Below are 6,000 nucleotides of genomic sequence, written 5' to 3'. Positions count from 1 at the left end.
AAGGGGTGGGCTCCCAAAGCCTTGGGCAGCTCCACCCCTGTAGCTTTGCAGAGTACAGCCCCCATGGCTGTTTTCATGTGCTAATGGTGAGTGCCTGTGGCTTTTCCACTCACGTGGTACAAACTGTTGATGGATCTTTCATTCTGGGGTCAGTAGGATGGTGGCCCTATTCTCACAGCTCCACTAGGCAGTGCCCCAGTGGGGACTCTGTGTGGGGGCTCTGACCCCACATTTTCCTTCCTTGCCCTAGCACAGATTCTCCATGAGGGCACTGGCCCTGCAGCAGACTCCTGCCTGGATATTCAGGTGTTTCCATACATCCTCTGAAATCTAGCTAGAGGTTACCAAAGCTCAACTCTTGTCTTCTGTGTACCCACAGGCCCAACACCATGTGGAAGCCCCAAAACTTGAGGCTTGCATCCTCTGAAGCAATGGCCCAAGCTGTTCCTTGGCCCCTTTTAGCTATGACTGGAGCTGGAGTAGCTGGGACGCAGGGCACCAAGTCCCAAGGCTGCACAGAGCATCAGGGACCTGGACCTGGCCACAAAACCATTATTTCCTCCTAGGCCTCTGGGCCAGTTATGAGAGGGGCTGCCATGAAGGTCTCTGACATGCCCTGGAGACATTTTCCCCATTGTCTTGGCTATAAATATTCAGCTCCTTGTTACTTGTGCAAATTTCTGCAGCTGGCTTGAATTCCTCCCCAGAAAATGGGTTTTACTTTTCTACCACATGGTCAGGCTGCAAATTTTCCAAACCTTTATTTTCTGCTTCTCTTTTAAACATAAGTTCCAATTTCAAATCATATATGTGTTCAAATCTCTTTGTGAACACATATAACTGTATGCTTTCAGGAAAATCCAGGTCACCTCTTGAATGCTTTGCTGCTTAGAAATTTCTTCTGCAAATACCCTAAATCATCTCTCTCAAGTTCAAAGCTCCACAGATTTCTAGGGCAGGGACAAAATGCTGCCAATCTCTTTGCTAAAGCATAACCAGAGTGACTTTTGCTTAAGTTCTCAATAAGTTCCTCATCTCCATCTGAGACCACGTCAGCCTGGATTTCATTTTCCGTATCACTATCAACATTTTGGTCAAAACCATTCAAAAAGTTTCTAGGAAGTTTCAAACTTTCCCAGATCTTCCTGTCTTCTTCTGAGCCCTCCCAAATGTTCCAAACTCTGCCTATCACCTAGTTCCAAAGTCACTTCCACATTTTCAGGTTATCTTTGTAGCAGTACCCCACTATCCCAGTACTAATTATCTGTATTAGTTCATTTTCATACTGCTAAATGTATAATCATGGCAGAAGGTAAAGGGGAAGAAAGGCACAACTTACATGGCAGCAGGAGGGAGAGGGAAAGAGTGAGGAAGTGCCACACTTAAAACCATCAGCTCTCATGAGAACTTCCTCACTATCATGAGAACAGCATAGTGGAAACAGCCCCTATGATCCAATCATCTCGAACCAGGTCCCTCCTTGACACATGGGGATTTCAATTTGAGATGAGATTTGAGTGAGGAAAGAGAGCTAAACCATATCACCTTGCTAACAATTGCCTGAGACAATAAAACAGCTAATTGGAAAATTGATAGTCTAAATGGAAAAAAAATTATTTTATTTTTTCCAACTTTTAAATTCAGGGGTATGTATGCAGGTTTGTTACATAGGTAAACTTGTGTCATGGGCGTTTGTTGTACAGATTGTTTTGTCATCCAGGTATTAAGCTAAGTACCCATTAGTTATTTTTCCTGATCCTTTCCGTACTCCCACCCTCCTCCCTTCAATTGTCCCCAGTGTGTCTTGTTCCCCTCTATGTGTCCATTTGTTCTCATTATTTAGCTCCTGTTTGTAAGTGAGAACATGTTATATTTGATTTACTTTTCCTGCATTAGTTTGCTAAGAAAAATAGCCTCTAGCTCCATCCATGTGCCTACAAAGGACATGATCTCATTCATTTTATGGCTTCATAGTATTGCACAGTGTATATGTACCACATTTTTTTAACCCAGTCTATCATTGATGGGCATTTAGAATGATTCCATGTCTTTACTATTGTGAATAGTACTGTAATTAACATATGTGTGCATATGTCTCTGTAACAGAATGATTTATATCCCTTTGAGTATATACCCAGTAATGGGATTGCTGAGTCAAATGGGGTTTCTCTGTTTAGGTCTTTGAGAAATTGCCACACTGTCTTCCACAATGGTTGAACTAATTTACCCTCTCACCAGTTTATAAACATTCCTTTTTCTCAACAGCCTTCCTAGCATCTGTTATTTTTTGACTTTTTAATAATAGCCATTCTGACTGGTATGGTATCTCATTGTGGTTTTGATTTTCATTTCTTTAATGATCAGTAATATTGAGCTTTTTTCATATGATTGTTGGCCACATATATGTCTTTTGAAAAGTGTCTGTTCATGTCCTTTTCCCACTCTTTAATGGGATTGTTTTTCTCTGTAAATTTGTTTAAGTTTCTATGGATGTTAGCTATTAGACCTTTGTCAGATGCATAGTTTGCAAAAATTTTCTCCCATTCTTTGGGTTGTCTGTTTACTCTGTTGATAGTTTCTTTTGCTATGCAGAAGCTCTTTAGTTTTAATTAGATCCAATTTTTCAATTTTTGCTTAAAAAACGCTTTAAAAGCTGGCAAACAAAAATTTTTTATGGAATCCATAAGATCTGCTTCTGTGTCAGGATGTCCACATGTGTTCGTTGTTAAGTGTAAGTGATAATATTTGATAAATAAAGCTAGTTTTTAAATTGTTGGAAAAATAGGAATGGCTTTAAAATTGTCAGTTAAATATAATTCAGGATATTTTGCCTGAAATTACTGGTGAGACAGGTTTATGCTGCCTCTGCTACATGTTTTAAGGTCACAAAACTTCTGTTTCTGTGGTATTTTTGATAATTCTTGATTTGACTGTGAGCTTATGCTTTTGGTGTGGAGCCTCTGGATTCTGGGGTCTAGATAGTTTACCATGGTGAGACCTGAAGACATTTTCTCCATGCCTGAACCAGCAGCTACAACGCAGAATAAAGACCAATACGGCCCTTCTTCCTGGCTCAGCTTTGCCTTTTGGCTCTTCTGCAAGGGGTTCCATCCTCCATACATCATCTTCACAGATCTGTCTTTTGTCTTGAACTCCATACCTGGTATGTAAATTCAGGACTCAGGCCCTACCTCTCATAGCCATCCTAAGTGCCATGTGGCTACTTGACATCCAGGATGACTGGGGAAATTATTTCAAAATTCTTTTGAGTAATTTAAAATCTTAAGGTCATGTTATATTAAATTAAATAAGTGATAATCATAAAATGTCTAATACTAGAATATTAATTATTAAACATAAGTTTAAATTTATATACTTTGGCATCTTATTGTTATATAGCATACATAGAAAATCTATAGATATTCAGATCTGTTAATAAACAGATCTGCCTGTGTCTGTTTGACAGGCCAGGAGTTTGAGTCCAACCTGGGCAACATAGTGAGACACTTTCTCTACAAATAAAACAAAATAAAAAGAAATTAACAAGGCATAGTGTCATGTGCCTGTAGTCCTAGCTACCTGGGAGGCTTAATTAGGAGGATCACTTCAGTTCAGGAGTTCAAGGCTGCAGTGAGCTATGATCATGCCAGTGTATTCCAGCTTAGGTGACAGAGCAAGACCCTATCTCTAAAAAAAATAATAAAAATACTTATAAGAAATTATAAATAGTTTATGGAAATCTAGTATGATCAAAAGCTGACTGAAATTGGATAGATTTGTTTATAAAGTTTTATTAAAATTAGCTGTAGTATTTATTGATAATACACACAAAAAGGAATGCTTGGTTTTATCTTTGAACAAAATGTTTTATAGTATTAATAAGACACAGTAAAATATTTTTGTTTACCTTTTGAGTAAACCACACAAAACAAAAAAGAGAGGAATTAAGGAGAGACAAATTATGTCTCATGCTGTCTTTCTCAGGTCTGCTGATTGTTTGGAAAACCGAGTTTCTTCTCCACTAAAGAATAAAGGTTTTGCTTTTTAATTTTTTTTTTCTTTGAGACGGAGTCACACTGTGTCACCCCAGCTGGAGTGCAGTGGTGTGATCTCGTCTCACTGCAAGCTCCACCTCCCAGGTTCATGCCATTCTCCTGCCTCAGCCTCCCGAGTAGCTGGTAAAATTTTTAATTATCATTTTGGCTAAATGAATAACTATTATTTTACACTGTGTGTGATCTTGTTTTGGTCAAGTGTTTTTAACATATTTGGTCAAGCGTTCTGATATGCTTGAGAGGCTCCCCAAAATCAAATTATAAATTCAAAATTCTTTTTATTGACCTCTAGCTTTGGAATGCTATGGAGGGCTCTTATAGCATACAAAAGAGAGATAATAAGCAGGCTTAATTGATGTGTTAAATTACACAGAAAGCATTGTCAAATAAAAAATAATGTTTAATCTTCTTCAAGTTATATTTTTATGAATATGTTATTAATATATATTCCAACAGTGTATGGGACTCCTAACATTCTGATATGTCTGGGTATACGCTATCACTTATAATTATGGTTATTATGTTTAACTATTATAGGCCAGAGAAATAGCCAAACTTATTTGTGATTGTGTCTTTAAGTATAATCATTTAAAGTCATTTACACAGTTAATTGCTTAATTCTAACGGAGTTTCAAAAACTTTACAAACATGTAAAATTCTAGCGTATTGTGTTTTCAAAAAGATTCATGAAAAGAATGCAATCTAAATGTAGGTTTCTGATAACTTTAGGATCATTTGGTCTGGGAAAGAATTCCCAGAACTTTAATAAAGAGACTGACTGGTTTTTAAAATGTTAACCTAAGCAAGGCAAAAATTAATTAAATATCAAGAAAACACTTTGCCAGATTTTCATGCTAAATCAGCCAGTACTGAAATTGTTTAGCTAGGCAATTTAAATAAACTCCATGGTCCAAGTGAAATTACCTATGATAACCCATCTAATAGACAGTGTTTTCCACCTTAATTGGAGAAACAAAATTGATATTTAGGAGGATATAAACTCAATGTTAAGTCTGGACTCATGGAGAGTCTGGTCTGCTGCTTGGTTCTTCTGAGTTCTTAAAGCTTTCATTATTTAAAGCTTTACATACCATGAATCTTCATGGAAGGGATAAAATAATCAAAATTGAATCTTTGGTTTGTCAAACCCATAATCCTGGGAAAACAATCAAAACTTCAGGTACATCTCTGCTATCTGATGGGCCGTTCAAACATTTATAGAGGGATTTCATTCAATTGTAATTTTCAGCATATGTTTTCTGGTTGTATAGAAGCTTTCCAGTGTAATAATGCAGATGTTATAATAGTAGTTAAAAGGTTATTGGAAAATGTGTTTTTAGCATGAGAAATTTATAAGAAAATCTCCAGTGATAGAGGCATTTATTTCACTAGTCAAGGTATAAAATTATTAAATAATGTATTACAGATACAATAACATTAGGCAAAGGCAACTGAATTAGTTGGATTGCCATGATCAAAGTTATTGCAGATTGATGACAATATGATCTACTTCCAGGGGAAAATATAAGCTGACCAACCCCTTATGAAATAGTCACTGGAGAACCTATGCTCCTAAAAATAAAATCTCATGTGTCTTCTACTCCTAAACTCTAATATGACTAAATGCTGGAAGGCTTTAATGCATTATGCCACAGTGAATTTTCACCAGGTAAAGAAAGTATTTTATTGTCCACTGACTGAAGACAACCGAATCCTTTACATTCTAGAACCTACCCTACATTCTGAGAATGACATCAGAGAAAGACTGCCCTTGCCACCCACACTGCAACAAAACTTTGGGACCTTGGATCTTGGGTTCATAATCTCGCAATTCAGAAGGACTTCTCCAGACTCTTGGATTTGAACCTTCACTGGAGACCTTAAGGTAAAGCTAACTGGAGAAGTTTCTCCCCAGAAGTAGATAATATCCTAGACATGGATAGCT

At 37.2% G+C, this 6,000-nt stretch overlaps 1 long non-coding RNA gene across 1 annotated transcript in view; it reads left to right on the top strand.

Annotated features, from left to right (window-relative positions):
* Window positions 1-5,855: 5,855 nt before the first annotated feature.
* LOC131380886 (uncharacterized) overlaps window positions 5,856-6,000 on the top strand; it is a 93,740-nt gene continuing 93,595 nt past the window's right edge. Inside the window, exon 1 of the long non-coding RNA XR_009209154.1 lies at window positions 5,856-5,940. This is a non-coding gene — a long non-coding RNA (uncharacterized LOC131380886). The remainder of the gene's footprint in view (window positions 5,941-6,000) is intronic.

The sequence above is a fragment of the Hylobates moloch genome, unplaced genomic scaffold, assembly GCF_009828535.3.
Source record: "Hylobates moloch isolate HMO894 unplaced genomic scaffold, HMol_V3 SCAFFOLD_12, whole genome shotgun sequence".
NCBI lineage: Eukaryota > Metazoa > Chordata > Mammalia > Primates > Hylobatidae > Hylobates > Hylobates moloch.
Note: the sequence above shows the minus strand (reverse complement) of the source record. Positions and strands in the feature narration are given on the sequence as shown.